Raw genomic sequence first — 17,123 nt, forward strand, 5'->3', positions numbered from 1 at the left:
CAGGTCAACCTCTTGTCCCACCTGTCCCCTTTCTTGCTCCCCGAGAGTCTTTGCATCCTCTCTGGCCCCTCTTCCAAGAATGTTTTTCTGCATTACCCGCAGCTGGGGAGCTCCTTTTCTTTTCTTTTCATTTCATTTCATCTCCTCTCCTCTCATTTCATTTCACTATTTTTATTTATTTTTTTATTTTATTGAAAGGTTTTATTTATTTGAGAGATAGAATGAGAGAGAGAGAAAGTGAGAGAAAGTGTGCACAAGCCAGTGAAGAGGCAGAGGGAGGGAGAAATAGACTCCTGGCTGAGCAGGGAGCCTGATGTGGAACTTGATCCCAGAACCTTGAAATCATGACCCGAGCTGAAGGCAGAGGCTCAACCAATGGAGCCACACAGGTGCCCCTATTTTTTTTGTGAAGACTTTATTTATTTGAGAGAGAGCACAAGTGTGTGCATGAGCAGGGCAGTGGCAGGCAGAAGGAGAGGGAGAATCAGACTCCCCACGGAGCATGGAGCCTGATGTGGGGCTCCCTCCCAGGACCCTGATATCATGACCTGAGCCAAAGGCTCTCTCTCTCTCTCTCTCAAATAAATAAATACGATCTTTGAAAAAATATCTTTCAGATTCTTCTAGTAGCCTTACCCCTCCGTCAAACCATTATCATGAAAGAGGCAGAAGGTGAAGTTTCTGATGCTTTCCTGCTAGGGATTCAGTCTTCCTTGATGTTGCATAATTAAATACAACACAAGCAGTTCATGTATGTAGTGCTTAGTAGAATTACTTTCCCAGAAACTTACCTACTGGTGGGAACTGGTTCCCTTAAGGAGGATGCTGGAGACAACTGCTGGTTTAGAGCTGGGAGCACACAGCAAAGAGATTCAGAGAAAAGTGATTTTCCTGAAGTTACACAGCAGGTTAGTGGCAGAGCTGGGATTGGACTCCCTGTCTGCGCTCTTGGGTCTGGTTAGAACTGGATTCCGGGATGAGGTGCCTGGCTGGGTCTGTCAGAAGAGCATGTGACTCTTGATCTTGGAATTGTTGGAGTTTGAGCCTCAGGCTGAGTGTAGAAATTACTTAAAAATAAATTCTAAAAAATGAACTTAAAAAAAATTAAAAGAAGAAAGACCAAAAGTAGTGGAACTGGATTTCAGGGGAAAGGCTGTGACTGCCCACTTGTGGTTCATGGGCGGTCTGGGCAGGATTGCGCCCGGCCTCTGCCAGTGGGAGAGGACTCCTCTTTCTTGTCCTCACCTGGGTGGGGACCCAAGGGCCGAGGATCCCTCCCTGCTACTCAGCGGGAAGATGCCATTCACCAGGGTATTGCCCTTGAGCTCTCTTGAACAGAGGCTCCCAGGCTGTTCGGGCCCCGAGGCTTGTTGCGCTGCAGGAGCCCAGGCCGTCCGTCCTGAGCGGAGGCCGCAGCAACCCGCGTCCTTCCGCAGGCGGAGACAAATGACCACACGCGTTTGGGGACTTGGTTGTAGACAGCAGGGAAGCCAAACTTCACACTTGGAACAGTAGCTTCTTTGAGGTGGGATGAATGGGACGGACGCCTTCAGAACTTTAATTCACAAGAACTTTAATTCACTCCCAAAGGGGTGAGCCGGGAGTGTGCCAGAGGCTCTTTTGGGACGAAAAAACGTGGCTTTTAAACTCAGAGATCCGTAGAAGAAGTTGAAAGTAGTGATTTGGGAGGCCAAAGAGAAGAAATGCCTCACAACCCAGAACAATGATACAAAGAAATGGTAATAATGCATTAACAGGTGAGACACTTAGAGGCCTTAGCCAGGAGTCCAGCTGGAGGCCAGTAGAATAGAAAATTCTGGAAGGAGAAAAAGGAATAGATAGAGACGTAATAGAAAAACAGTAGAGGGAAATTTCAGTGAACCGAAGAAAGACGTGATTCTTCAGATGCTGGATTCATCTGGCTCACACTGAAGCCAACACTTAACCTGTTTTCTAGTAAAATTTTTAAACTCCAAGAAGAAAGAGAAAAATCTTAAAATTTTGTACAGAGAAAGCAGCTTTTCAAAGGAAAGAGAATTAGATTCTCATTGGGCTTCCCACATGTGACCCTGGAGGTGGGAAGACCCTGGACCGGTGTCTGCAGACTGTCAAGGAGAGGGGCCACGGGCCTCCATACACCTAGCCCAGAAGCCACCAGAAAGGCGTTTCGGACACACGATGGCGTAAAACATACAGTGTCTGTTCAGTGCAGCTGAGAAAATGCCCGGTCAGTTTCTGCAGCGGAAGGACAGTGAAAGCAGGGCAGAGACGATGAGACCAGGCAAGAGCACAGGACGCAGCGGGGAGCGCTGTGCCTGTCCCGCGTACGCTTTCATCTCGGGGGCTGGCGCTGCTGCGAGGTGGTTGTGTTCAGTTCATGATAAGCTGAAAATAAAGGTTCTAAACCACGTTTGCAAAACCTTAGGCTTGGGAGAAGGGCTGAGAGTGGGGAAGGAAGTGGTCCATTCTTAGGACACTAATTAAACAGAGCAGATGAAATATAGAGGTGTAGTTGTTTCCTTGTGTTCTGGAAGGAAAAATGTTCAGTTTTGACTTTTGGGGATCAGAAGGTATGTTAGGATGAGATTTGGTTGCATATAGTAGATAGGCCCTGTATAACAATGACATGAACAATAAGGTTTTATATGTTCTCATCTCATGAAAAAGTAAAGAGGTGGACAGTGCTCGGGAAAGAGTTCGTGAGTCCTGGAGCCCGTGGGCCAGCTCCTGACCAGCTTGCATGACTCTCTACTGGAGGTCTTGGAGAGGCAGCTGAGCGTTGCCAGAGCTGTGTGGTTGGGGAAGAAAGACGAACACGTGATTCAGGACAACTGTGATGAGTGCCACGGAGGAGGAGGAAGACATAATAGAGGGGGTCACAGAAGGGTTCCTGGAGGAAGGAACGTCTGAAATGAGACTGGAAAGGAGAGCAGGAAGGAGCCAGGAGAAGAGCGGGGAGAAGGATGCTTTCACGGCCCCTGTGGACACCTGGCTGTGAGAGACAGCAGGATAGGCATGGCCACCGGTGAGCTCCAGAAACAGTTTGGCACTGTTCTTGTCTGCACATCTGTCCTTCAGTGGCTGGATGTCACATCCATGAGGCCGGCAGGGGGACCGCACACTCCCCCACAGAACGTGCTCCCCCACAGGCGGGTTTGGTACCTCTCAGCCCCTTGTTTACTTCCTTGGTGGGGACCACAGCCCTGCCCACTTGGGAGTGGGTTGGAATGCAAGGAATCAGGTTAAGGAAGCACCTGGAAAGCAAGGATAGCAAGGATAGGACATGATGTTCGGATGAAGCCAGTACTGGTTGGGTGTGTTGAAGGTGTCCATAGGGACCCTGGGAGCGATCCCGGCGAGAGGGATCATTAAGGCGAGTCTCACCTGCTTTTAGCTGAGGCTGCTCCTGGGAGGTAGCTTCCACTGGGTCCTGCCTGCACTGACCCTGAGCCCAGAGTGTGCTGTCCCCCCACTGTGACCCCCTCTCACATCAGCCCCAGGTACTCACATCACTTCTTCCTTCCCCCACCCTCCCCAGTGCTGTAGGGGGTGCTTGTACCCACCGGAGGGCCTTCTCTGCTTGAAGTCCTTTTGTGCAGTCCTTGAACCTTTTTGGGGGGCAGCAGAACCAGGTGACTGGGGGTGCTGTTGGAGTAGCTTAAGCTTCGCAGTCTTGTTCTGACCTTGCCCCTTGTCACAGTAGGTTTGGGGAGTATTTCCTCTATCTTTATTGAGAACGCAGCCAACTGCTGGGTACCGTGCTGGGAGTTGCGGTTCAAATACTAAGAACTTCCTGTGCCAGACACTGTAACAACACTTACCCCACAGGGACGCCTCAGCTCAGGGACTTAATGCCTGCGGAGCCCTGAGATGAGCGCCTGGCACCCCAGCACTCCTGAGTGGCTGGTGCTGCTAGTCCTCACAACAGCTGCACGAGGGGGGCACGGAGGGACAACTGAGGCTTAGAGAGACACTTGCCCGCCGTCATGTAGGTGGTAGGTGGCAGAGCTGCATTCAAACCCAGAACATTGGACTTGCAGGTGCCGTCTCTGGGGGCGAATGAGATAGCCGTGACTCACCTCGCAGAGCTCGTGGCTGAGCGGGGAGATGCCTGGGGAGATGCCCTGTCAGGGTGACAGGTGCCGTGGCGGGCTAAATGGAGGCACACAGTGGAGCGGCCCTCCATAGACTGAGGACCAGAAGGACAGAGAAGGGACAAGTGTCCCAGGCAGAGCCCTCGGTGTGATCAGTGTCCCCTCCCCGTCACCGGGGGGTTATCCCTCCGTCTCTTCTAGGCTCTGGTGAAGAGGCACTGGTTCAGTAGTCTGTGCGCATGCTCAGTTAGTGACTGATCCTTGAGGGCAGGTATGGAACTGCTCGTCCCAGCCACTCTTGGGACCTTGTCCCTTAGGAACTCCTACTGGGGAAGAGCCTCCTCTTCCACAGACTGAGTGACCTGAAGTTGTCACTCTGAATTCCCAGCCTTCTTGGGGACATGTGTGCAGATGGCCTGGTTTTATGGATCTGTGCCCCCTGACCCACCCCCCCCTTTCTGCCCCTCGAGCACATTTGGCTGTCCATAGGACGGCTCCATTACAGTTACACATAAATGAATGAAACATTGTAAAGCTAGGATAGAAAATCCAAGCTAAATAGATCTCGCTACGACCCTGTCACCCCAACAGGTGAAATTGCATTTGTGCTGCCCTTTTTCCTTCTAGTTCCCGTCTACAGGGCAGGTAGGTGGTGGTTTGTACAATTGTGCACCTTGCCTTTTTTCCTTGACATGGCAGGAAATGGCCACCAGGTGGTGCCAAAGCACCGGGCAGCGACTCCACCCTCAGGCTGGACTACCTGGCCATCAGCCATCCCGGAGAGCTTGTCTGTGGAAGTTCAGTTTTCTCCCTGAATGCTCTGCTGCTCACAGCACTATTTTATCACCTACTTTAAAAGAAACAATACTGATGTGTACAAAAAGTGGAAAATGAAAGTGCTGGACACTTTTTAAAAAAAAAGGTATTTGTCAGAGAGAAAGAAAACACAAGCAGGCCGAAGCAGGCTCCCCACTGAGCAAGGAGTCCAGCTCAGGATTCGATCCCAGGACCCTTAGATCATGACCCGAGCTGAGAGCAGATGCTTAACTGACTGAGCCACCCAGGCGTCCCGAAAGTGCCGTACACTTTTCAGAGGCAATGATACTAACAGTGGAGTGTGACCACGTTAGTGCGCAAGTGTTTGAAAACATGTCCAGCACTTCTCAGACCTCCCCATTTAAAATCATAACCCTCGTCCCCCGCTGCCTGGCCCCAAGCCCTGCTTTACTTTTTCCCTCTCTCACCTTCCGCCGACACTCCGTATGTTTCACTGTGTGCCTTATGTATTGTCTACCGCCTCCGCTAGAATGTAGTGGCGACTTCCAGCTTTTCCTTCGCTGCTCTGTGCCCTGCCCCTAGAGCAGTACCCGACACATACTAGACTTTCAGTCCATCCGGGCTGCGTGAGTTAATAGGGGTGGCTGTGTCCTGAATTGGTGGACTTCTTTCTCTGTCCGTAGATACTGATCTATCTCGTCATTTTAAGCAACTGCTTAGGGTGGTTCGAATGAATGTGCCTTGAGTGGATGTGGCCCAGCTGCCCATACGGAAACACGCCGAAGAGGCTTTCCAGTGTCTTCTTCCCTTCTTTGCAGGTGGTAGTGCAGCCCGTGACCTTGCTGAAACATGCTTTCGCCTTGCCTGTCCGATGATTTCCTTGCCTTGCTCAGACTCGGGGCCAAGTGCTTCACACACAGCATCGCATGTAGTTGCCACACGCACAGGAAAGGTGCTGCTGGTAGTGCTTTTCTTTGCAGGTGACAAGCCAGAGCAGAGAGGACAGGCCCCTCCCGGCCCAGGCAGCACACCTGCCCAGCGTTGAGCTGGACTCTTGGGGGAGTTCTTTGCATACTAAGGATCTGACTTCATCCTTTCTCATGGGACGTTTCAAACACCCCCTCCCTAGTGTTTTTATTGTCTTACATCTTTTCTTTTCTTTTTATTGTCTTACATCTGTGTCTTTTCTTACACAGAGTTTTCATTTTTAATGTAGTTAAAGCTGCCAGTGGTTTCCTTTGTTTTTCTGGCTTTTGTATCACCCGAGAGAGGACTTCTTCACTCCAAAGTTACTTTAAAAATAATGATTAGTGTTTCCTCTGGGATTTTTATGGGGATTTTATGTTTGGTTAAATATTATTCTTATATTTGATACTGAGTAAGATTTCATTTTTTTTAATTCTTTTTTAAGTTTCTATTTAAATTCCAGTTAGTTAACAAACAGTATAATACTAGTTCGAGGTGTGCAGTTTAATGATTCAACACATACAAAACCCGTTCCTCATCCCCATCACCTAGTTCACCCCCAGCCACCTCCCCTCTGGTAACCGTCAGTGCTTTCTCTCTAGTTAAGAGTCTGTTTTTTGGTTCCTCTCTGTCTCTCTCTCTTTTTCTCTATGCTCAATTTGTTTTTCTTAGGATACTTGGTAAGATTTTAAACAAACCCCTCCACCCCCAAGTGAATAGTAAATTGTTTCATCAACATTTATTACATGATCCATCCTTCCCCACTATTGGCAATGCTATCTTGACTAGAGGTTAAGTCTCATGTGTACTTAACCCTGCGATCTGCACTGTGTTCTGTCCTGCTAATCCGTTCATCTCTCCGTGGCTTCTTGGCAGGACAGGTCACTTCTCATCCTACTGCTTTTTTTCAAAACTTCTTAGCTTCTAAAAATTATTTTTCCAGATGAAATTTTAAATCAATTTGTTGTATTCCAAAACGAATCCCCTTTGGATTTAGAGTGACCTTGCATTTTATTTATAGATCATTTAGGGAGAATTGATGTCTTTACAATATTGTCTCTTTATTCAGAAGAGCAAAATGTCTCTCCTTTGATTTGTCTTCTTTTTTTGTTAGGAAAATATCAAAATTTGCTTCAAATGATTTCTGTACATTCCTTTTCAAGTTTATCTCTAGGTAACGTTTGGTTAGTAGGCTCTCAGTCTGCTGCGTTTTCTAGCCGGGTGTTGTTTGGACAGAAGAGACCGTTAGTTTTGTGGCCAGATGTCTAACTCTCATAGCTTCTCCCCAGTCCAATTCCATTTGCCTCAAATCTTCTAGGAATTCTGAATTTCTGGTTTGGTGATGTCATCCTTCCCTGCATTTCAACACTGCAACAGATTTCTTATTCTTCTTGTTTTTTCATCCCAACAAGATTTGGAGGGGGAAGGCAGCTGTGTGGATCCGGTTCACTGTCTTGGAACATAGACCTGCTTAGATGGTTTGGTGGGAAAATGTCACTTCCTCTGTGTGCTTTGGTCCCCGCCCGCGCTCTAGCCCCTGCAGAGTTGTTTGTGCAATATGAAATGAAGTCAGCCTCAAGACCCAAGGATGACGTTCCTCACCTGCCTGCTCCCACCTCATGGGGCGCATCCTTTCTTCTTACTGGGCTTTGTCGTGCCGCTGCCCAGGTGGCTTTCTCTGTCCTCCCGCCAGACCTCGCCCACCCCGCCTTGCTCACAGACAACTTCCTTCCCGTTTAGGTGGGAAGTGCCAGGCTGTGTGCGATGAGTTGGGACTCAGTGACATTTGTGAGGAAGGCCCAAGAATGTGGGGGTTCTGTTCTGCCAACCTGTTCTTCACCTTGATATTTCCAAAGTTCAACCTACCGACGGGGAAGAACAGCAAAGAGTTGAATGGCCGTCCTTATGAGCCAGCCCAGATCCAGCGCAGGGTTCTCTGCTCGAAGCTGCTGGAGGCAAATGAGGAGCTCCCTGCCCAGTGGCACTTCCCATGCCCCCTGAACTTGACCTACGCCTGGGGTTGTTACGTTCTTCTGGCCAGCAGCACACCAGAACAGGCCAGGCGGGCACACATTGGGGTGCGTGTGAGAGTCTCACCGGTCTCATGGCAGCAGTGGGAAGAAGGGGTCCTCGAACAGGGGTGGGACTTTTGGGCATTTAGTGATGCGCCAGACAGATATGACTGTCATTGACCTGGGGGGGCACCAGTCAGACCAGTAATTCCTCTGCCCTTGGCAGGGACTAGGGAGGGACCCCCTGCTCTACGTGGTGAACTGTCTTCCAGCCCCATCCTCGGTCTCATGTAGTAACGTCTGCGGCCCACAGGTAACGGGCATAATACAATATCTGACCCGCAAGTCCCCGGAGCTGCACCTCTCAGGTAACCCATGGTGCAGGAAACGGGGAGCCCGGTGTCAGGCCTGTTTGTGGAGAGTGTGTGTGTGTGTGTGTTTGTGTGGGAGGGGTGCAAGGGGGTGTGGGATGTGAGGGTATAGAATTGCTTTTTAAATTTAACTTTTTGTTTTGAGGTAAATTTAGACTTACAGAAGAGTTGCACGGTAGTGCACAGCATTTACATGTGCCCTTCATGCAGCTTACGTGTGAGGAGCTTACGGGCTCAATCCGAATTTCAGATTCGCTTAGGGAAGTTGACCCAGGTGTGATGCTGCGAACTGGGCTGTCGGCTTTTCTCATGTACCTCCGGTTTCCCTCCCAGTGTTGTTCTCCGGTTCCTGTCTCTGTCCACAATCCCTCCTTGCAGCTAGTTGTGGGGTCTCATTAGTGTCCTCCTGCCTGGGACAGCGCCCTGCCCTCAGGGTCGCATCAGGTCCTCAGGAAATTAATTGTGGAGGAAATTAATGGTCTGGTTCTCGTGCTTTTGCTTCACATCCCCGTAGGGCGAAAGTGTCTTCTCTGAGAGACATCACTGAGCCCCTGCATCCTGGCGTGGGTGCCCCCTGTGCCAGCCAGGCTCTCCTGTCTCCCCAGGGCCTCCCTCCTCTAGCAAAGGTCTAAGTAGTGGCCACCATCCAACCCCATCCTCCAGGGGCAGGGAAGCAGCTACCACAGTCCCACTTTACCGTCTTTTCTGAGATGTGCTCTGTCAGGCATCCCCACTTCTTGTTTTTAAATTTTCTTAATTTCCCCACTCCCTCTCTCCCTCCCTTCCTTCCTTCTCTCTCTCTGTCTTTCAGATTTTACTTATTTGACAGAGAGAGACACAGCGAGAGAGGGAACACAAGCAGGGGGAGTGGGAGAGGGAGAAGCAGCCTTCCTGCCGAGCGGGGAGCCCGAGGTGGGGCTCGATCCCAGGACCCTGAGATCATGACCTGAGGCGAAGGCAGATGCTTAACAACTGAGCCACCCAGGCACCCCAGGGGTCCCCTCTTTCTCTTGCATTTTTAACATTTTGCTCTCCACTGTTCATTTTAAGCCTGAGAACATGCTCAGGAGGCACCTCAAGTTCCCAGAAATCACCAGTCTCCATCTCCCGCGTTCCCTCTTCCACCCCAGGAGACTGGGAGACTCAGGCGCTTGTCCCTTTGCAGGGCCGGCTTTCCGTGCGTCAGAGCCCCAGGCTGTCCTCAGCTCCATCCTGAATGGTGCTGCGCTAGCTGATGCCCCTGGCTTACTTCCTTCTCCTCTTCCCACTGCCTGCTTCTGCAGGAGCCACTGCCTGGGACGTGGAGCGCCTTCTCTTATCGTTGAGGGCGTTTCTCTGGCTTCCTTCCAGGGAAAGGTCTGGGATGCGGACTGTTTCTCTCCGGCTGGGTGCGCTCTACGTACAGGAGCGGTCACCCTTCTTAGTTATGTTCTGTGAGTTTTTGGTTGATGTTTTGGAAGGATCCCTCTGTTTGTGTTAAGAAACAACTGTGAGGAGGCAGGGCTGCCGCAGGGAGAGTGTGAGGACAACACTGCCCTCGAGCAGAGGCTGGGTGGGCTGGACTTAGGGGTGGTGGAGAGACCAGGCGTGTTCCACAGGGAGGGTTGTTTCCGCTGATGGCTGCCCAGGTGGACCCCGTCCATGCATGTCCAGGCGACACTGCCTGCCTTCCCCAGAGCATGTGCTCCTGGGACCTTAATTAAGAGGAAGTAGGTGACTGACGGGGGCTGTGCAGAGTTGGGGAGAGGGAGCGGGCACCGGTCCCTGACCAGAATACCATCATCCCAAATATGCAGAAAGGGAAATGTCACTCTCCAGTTTTCCGGGGTATCCCCAGCACTGTGAGGGGTCTGGCGTGCTCCAGGTAGACCACCCTCGTTCTTGCTCTCCCCTTCACCCCTGCTTCCCGGCGCTCCCTGTAAGCCTCACCCCTAGGGATCCTTAGGCCTCTTGTTTCTCCCAAATCGGCCTCCCCCACTATGGAGAAATCAGGCCTTGCCTGCCAGCTAGTGGCTGCCCGTGGGGACCTCTCCCCTCCGCCTCTGTTCTGCAGCCTTGTTTCAGAATGGAGGAGGAGCCTTTGGTTTCAAGAGAATTTTATGTGTACGCGTGAGGGATGGTGAAGCTCCTGTGGCCTTTTCATAGAGACTTTAAAAACTGTCCAGCCAGCCACAGCACTGCTTTTCTTTCATGAATCTTCCCTAGTTTTATGAGACGAGTGTTCTTCACTCACTTTTCTCTTGGTGCCTCAACTTTGGTGCGATGTCTTGTGGTCTTATGCTAACGCAGCCCTGCCTGTGCCTACCCTGCCCCAGCGGGTGAGCCTGGCGGTGAGGGGCGGCGCTGGCACAGGCACAGCCATCACTTCCCAGCTGCTCCTACGCTACAGCGTCCTAGGGACCCCTTTGACCATTTGCGAGGCGGGCATCACGAGTCTCCCTGTTTACCAGGCGAGGAAGGTGGAGCTTGGGCAGGTGAAGCAGCTTGCCCGGGGCATAGAGTAAGTGACAGGTGAGAATTCAGCTCCTGATCGATCTGTTCTCCTGCCCCGGACACTGCTCTGCAGCTGTCTTGTTCTCAGCTTCCACCAGGCCTTCACCTGCCACTGTGATCCGGCGTGGGTGGAGGGCGTCGATCACCTCCCCAGATCCACGGGTGCTGCGGGCTCTGGCAGCCTGCGGGATGCGTGCTGGGACTACACCTTGCCGTGTTCCGCGTGGATGTCGATACTGCTGTGATGATTAGACCACAGATGAATTTAAGTGTGTTGGTGATCTATAACAGCTTTTCATTGCCAAGGGTTTTTTCCTTAGTCAACAGATGCCAAAAATAGAACTAAATTTTGTGTGTGTGTGTTGAAAAGGATAGTCTCTGAAATACGTTTACGTATGTATCTGTGCGTTTACTTCTGTCTCCATATGCATGGATGTGTGCAGAAATGCTGCCCTACACTATGTGAACTGTGTGACTTTGGGGACGGGGACCAAGGGTGGTAGGGAGAGGAGACTTTCTTTTTTTTATTTGATGCCTTTTTATTAAGCATATACAATTTCAGCATGTATCTGTATTACTTTATGTGAGAAATTCGGGAAGTCCTCCTCCTTGAAAAGGTTAGGTGCCCCTGGGCTGGACTAAGGTTTCTGGCTGTGGGGGGACGTGGGGCACTCAGTCCACGCCCATCTCCTGGATTGGTGGATTGCTGCCTGTTTGCGGGCGCCTACCTGAGCGCCGTAAATGTAGTTTCTTCCCTTGCCCAAGAAGATGCAGTCCTCCTGCTTCTCTCTGGGTTCGCTCAGTTTCACAGGTTTTGTCCCTCTTTGGTGAGATCTGCAGCCCTCCACCCCTAGAGCCAGCCCTCTTTCCCACACCCTGCTGCTTTCTCTCCTCCACAGAGGCACAGCCGTGGTGGCGCCTCCCCAGCCCACTCTCCTTCCCTCAGTGAGAAGGTGGGATGTTGGAGGTTGAACATCTGGTGGGTGGTTTGGAAGGGACGGGGTGTGGGGAGGGGGGCGGCGGGGAGCGCTGCAGTGAGTGATGGCATTCAAGTCTGACATGTGCTGACGTGGCCAGGCCTCTCTTTGAAAGCCTCCGGATGCTGCTGCTTGCCAGGAAAAGAGGTTTGGCCAGTTTGGAGAGGGTCAGGAGGAGGCAGAGATAACAGCCCTGCCAGCGCCCACAAGGGGGACTTTCTAGAGCTGCTGGCCAGTGGTCCCGCTCCAGAGTGATGGTTACAGTTGGAACTCTGCACGCTCTGTGTGTGTGTGTGTGTGTGTGCGCCCGCGTGCGCATGCGTGCGCAAACGTACACACACTTACCGCTCCTGGAGCGATGGAGGGGTTGTTCTGCCCACAACCCTCTTTGTTTCCTTCTTATTCGTCTTGTCACAGCTTCTGTTCAAGATGCACAAAGGTGGAGCCAGCTCCCACCACGTCCACGGAGAGCAGCCCACTCCACGCTGGGGAAACGGGCTCTGCAGTGGGGCTTGGGATCTGTTTCCATGCTCGTCTAAAACATTTGGAAGAGATCACTCTCTTGTAATTGAACATTCCTGAATGTGTGTATTTTCTTTGAAACAACCTCCATACGCGTAGGAAAAAGTGGTTATTCTGCCTTCTCAACAGTGGTCTGCACCAGACTGTCTCGTGTTATTTTCTTGGTTTCCTGAACCTGCAGTGTTGAAGGAGAATTCTGCAAGTTTGGAAGGAAACCAACATGGCATATGGGATTTTCCTCCCCTCTCCGGGAGCCCACACACGAGAGCAGAGTCTGTCATACAGAAACAAGATGAGGGATTGTTCTGTGGTCCTGATACAATTGCCACGTTCTTGTGAAGTTACATCATGAGAATTGCTTGCTCTGCGGCGGTGTTTCGGTTTCCAAGGAGGCATTAGCAGCGTGTGTGTGTGTGTGTGTGTGTGTGAGAGAGAGAGAGAGAGAGAGAGAGGTGAGAGAGCTGGAGAAGGATGGAAAGATGGGATTTTAGTGTGATTCAGAATCAAATGGCCAGCTCAGAGCTGGGGCTCTTGCCTCCCTGCCAGACGGCCCCGTCTAGCAGCGGCCGCGCTGCGGTCAGTGTGTCCCCAAGTTATGGTGTCATTGATCTCTTTGTACCTCCATTTCTTCATCTGTAAAAAAAAAAAAATGTTTTTTAATGCATGGAAATCCCCAGCCAGAGCCTGGAACGGAGTGTTTAATAAATTGTCCTGATGACGGGTGAGCAGATAATGGTGTGAACTCCTTGAGGCCAAGGACTGGTCTGAATTCTCTGAGCAGAGCAGGGCTTGGGAGGTTTCACCAAGTCTGCCCAACAGATGGGGGAGTGACCAGGAGACAGAACGCCGTGGCTGTGGCTGCAGCGTCAGGACCGTCTGTTAAACTCTCTGGGGATCCCTGCCTAGCTTATTGGCTGCTGTGTGTTAGGATGGACGTGGCTGTGGTCTGGTAAGGAGGGGAGTCTGCTCCCTTGTGCTCCTGGTGCAGGGCATGTCAGGAGTCCCTTCTGCCCTGGGCTTCCACACTAGCTCAGGGTACCCTCCTCTGCCCTTCCCTTGAGACACTCCCACTGGTCCTTTGAGAGCCAGCTCAAGGGTTCTTCTCAGTGATGTCTTCTTTGACCTCCAGAGTGAACCCGGGATCTGTTAGAGCACGTGTCACTTGCTGGTGTTCTCCCTACTGCTCTGCAGGACCCTGGAGGGCAGGGTTGTGTTGTTTCTGACTCTAGATGCCCAGAACTGGTCCCCCAGTGGTCTCAGTGGGTGGGTGGGTGATGTGTGAAGGAATGGACAGCTGAGCAACACTGGGCTGTCATCCACTCGTGACAGCCCAAGGCTAGGGGTCATCCTGGGTTCCCTTCGTTTCCTCTCGCTTTACCTGTGGTCCATCACCAGGTCTTGTCTGTTTCTTTCCAGAACCCCTCCCAGATCCATCCCTCATCCCTGTAGCCAGCAGTCCATGCCACCATCCTCTCTTGTCCCTGCTGCCTCTGAGGCTCCGACTTTGTCTCTCTTCATCCAGTTCTCTGCCCAGCAGCCTAAGTGATCTCAAAAACCGTAAGATCAGATCCTGTCTCTCCCCTGCTCAAAACCCTCCAGTACACTAGAGGGTTCCCACTGCACTCCAGATGCAACCCACACACCCACCATGGCATGCAAGGCCCTTCATGCTCTGGCCCCAGCCTGTCTGTCCACTGTCCACTGCCTTCTACCCACTTGGGTCCATCTGCCTCCATCACAGGCCTGCTGAGCTTGCGTGCATCTCAGGGTCTTTGCCCTTGCGGTGCCCACTACAGAGCACACACGGTGGTTTTTATGGGCTGACTCCTGCCTAAGCTTCCAGTTCACAGTATAGTTCAAACGTCCTTGGAGTGTCCTTCCTTGGTGACCTGACAAACACCATCCTCCACCCTATTTGTTTATTTGACAGAGAGAGAGAGATCACAAGTAGGTAGGCAGAGAGGCAGGCAGAGAGAGAGAGAGGGGGAAGCAAGTTCCCTGCCAAGCAGAGAGCCAGATGCAGGGAGCGATCCCAGGACCCTGAGATCATGACCTGAGCCGAAGGCAGAGGCTTAACCAACTGAGCCACCCAGTGCCCTCCTATTTTAGTTTTTTGAGATATTTCTCAGTATCTAAAGTTATCTTCTTTGTATCCATGTGTGTATTTTCTGCAGGAACAGGGCCTCCTCACTTCATGTCTCCAGTGCCTGGAGCAGGGCTTCTGGACCAGGCTTCACTGAATTTTGATGAGAAAAATATGACATCTTTATTTTCACCAACCTCTAAATGAAATTTAGCATTTCTCTCAGTTACTAATAAAGACAGTGAATCCCAATAATAATAATCGTACTTGCGACTTTGTTCCCAATAAAATTCATGGTATTTTCATATCACACAATGATCATTGGACTCTTAGAATATCTATGCTCATAACTACTTTCAAATTATGGTAGTTATTAAACTCACCAACAGATCTTTTTATTTAATGCAATAATAAAGAAATATGTTTTTCCGTTTAAATGAAGAAATGAGCCGGGTCGTCTGGTTTGAGGCCTGCAGCTTGAACCGGTCTCATGCTGCCCCTTGGGCTCTCAAGCTGGCTTTGTTTTCAGCCTCAGTTTCTGGATTCCCCACTTTGAAGTCTCCGAGTTTCTCTTGGGGTGTCTGTTGCAGGTTCTCATCCACCAGACTCCTGGGAGGCCTTCCCTTTGCTCCAGGGGCTGGTTCCCCTCCTCGCAGTCCTGTCTCTTCTGCACTGGAAATTCCTCAAAGATTTTTTTTTTTAAAGATTTTATTTATTTATTTGACAGACAGAGATCACAAGTAGGCAGAGAGGCAGGCAGAGAGAGAAGAGGAAGCAGTCCCCCTGCTGAGTAGAGAGCCTGACGAGGGGCTTGATCCCAGGACCCTGGGATCATGACCTGAGCCGAAGGCAGAGGCTTTAACCCACTGAGCCACCCAGGCGCCCCTCCTCAAAGATTTTTGCTTATTAATAACCCTTCTCTCTTGTCATGTGCTAACGTAGTTTGTTTTTGCTATTTTAATATTTCTTGGATTATTTCAAAGGGATGTGGAAGGGGGACAGCTAAACATGAGAGTTCAGGTCTCCGCCATGAAACTGAGCTGGTGGCTGCTGCTTTCACTGTAGTGGAGTTTACATGCCGTAAAATTCACCCATTCCAAGTGTTTAATTCTGTAACTTCTGGTGAATTTACAGAGCTGTGGGACTGTCACGATGACCCAGTTTTAGATCTTTTCCGTCACCTCAGAAAAATCCCTTGTGCCCGTTTGCAGACCGGTCGGCTGCCTCCACCCCCAGCCAACCACTGATATGCTCTTGTCTCTATGAATTTGCCTTTTTTGGACATTTCATAAAAATGGTACCCTACAGTACAGTGTTTTGGGTCTGGCCTCTTTCACTTAGCATCATGTTTTTGAGGTTTATACATGTTACGGTTTCTCTCAGGACTTCATTTCTTTATTGCTGGGTCCTCTTCCCCCGTGTGCCTCTGTCACGTTGCTGACCCGCTCAGCAGAGCGTTCAGATGTTTCCAGCTTTTGGCTCTGATGAATCATTCATGTGCGTGTCTTTGTGTGGACATAGGCTTTCATTTCTTTCAAGGTAGCTACCTAGGAGTAGAATTGCTGGTCATTTGGTAAGTGTACTTTAATTTTTTAAGAAAGTACCAAACTGCTTTCCAAAGGAGCTGGACCTCTCGCCGCCCCCAGCAGCAGTGTACGCGGTGCTGCCTTTTCCGTGATCGCCGTCCTGGCGGGTGTGAGGTGGCAGCTCACCGTGGGTTGGATTTGCCTTTACCCGCGGCGTTTCCCTTCGTCCTACCAAGACCTTCTTTCAAAGGTCTCTTCCTGTTTTCGTGCAGCTGCCTTCCAGACCTGCCCCAGCCTCCGGCGCAGGGTCCCGGGTAACAGCGGGCACTGCTTCTCCGAGGACACGAATGATTAACAAAGGAGTGTTTCCAGTCCGTCCCCTTTCCCTCATGGGCGGGGAGTTTGGACTCCGGAGGAAAAACTTAGCCGACCCGCGCTTTTTTTCCCCCTTTGCTTTCTTAGTACGAAAAGGATCGAGCATTCAGAAAGGCTGAGAGAGCAGGGCAGTGGCGTTGTGACGTGGTCGCCTTATCTCGACTGCGGCGTGTTTTGGGGATTGATTTGAAATGAAGTCGCAAGCTCACTTCAGCTCCGAATTCTGCCCCGTGTTCCCCAGATAGACTCGCTCCTACTTAATCTTCCCACTGTTGCTCTCATGCCCCAGAAAATGAATGGTAATTCAGTATCCTCTGAAATGTCCATATCCAGTGGTCCCCAGTTGGCCCCCAAATGTCATTTATAGCTCAGACTGGTTCCTCTCAGTGCCTGGGGGAAGGAAGGAGGGAGGGTGGACGGCTCACAGGCTGTCGCCGAGGAGAACGCGGCTGACGGAAGCCGGCAGAGTGGTTGTGAGGGGATGGCCATCATGGCTTTGGAGCCGTGCGCTGCCGGAGCCTGTGGCGCTCTGGCGTTCCTTCTCAGGTCTTTGACGCTGTCCTTCTCGGGTGTTCGATGCTGCTCGCCATGGGCCCTCGTGGCTGAGGCTCTGGCAGCATCACAGGCAGGGTGGAGATCTTCTCTGTCTACCTCCAGACCATCTTCCCCGGGGGGCTTCAGGCGAGACCTTCCCTCCAGGGTGGGTCTTCTCTGACACCGTGGATCCGGCATATATTTCAGATGAAGCTTTTCACCGTCTACGGATCTGCTGTGCTGCCGGTGTCCCTTTCCTTGAGGACGGATGCACCATCCTTCGGGCACCTCAGGCCAGACACCAATAATCCTTAGCTTGTTCTCCTCTGTCCTTCTTCCCCATCAGTTTCTGCTCCCGCTGTCTCCCAGTCTGTCTCCTTTTCTCTGACTTCA

At 51.2% G+C, this 17,123-nt stretch overlaps 1 protein-coding gene across 23 annotated transcripts in view; it reads left to right on the plus strand.

Annotated features, from left to right (window-relative positions):
* RALGPS1 (Ral GEF with PH domain and SH3 binding motif 1) overlaps positions 1-17,123 on the plus strand; it is a 273,716-nt gene that overhangs the window by 31,714 nt on the left and 224,879 nt on the right. The window lies entirely within an intron of this gene.

The sequence above is a fragment of the Mustela nivalis genome, assembly GCF_964662115.1.
Source record: "Mustela nivalis genome assembly, chromosome: 13".
Lineage (NCBI taxonomy): Eukaryota > Metazoa > Chordata > Mammalia > Carnivora > Mustelidae > Mustela > Mustela nivalis.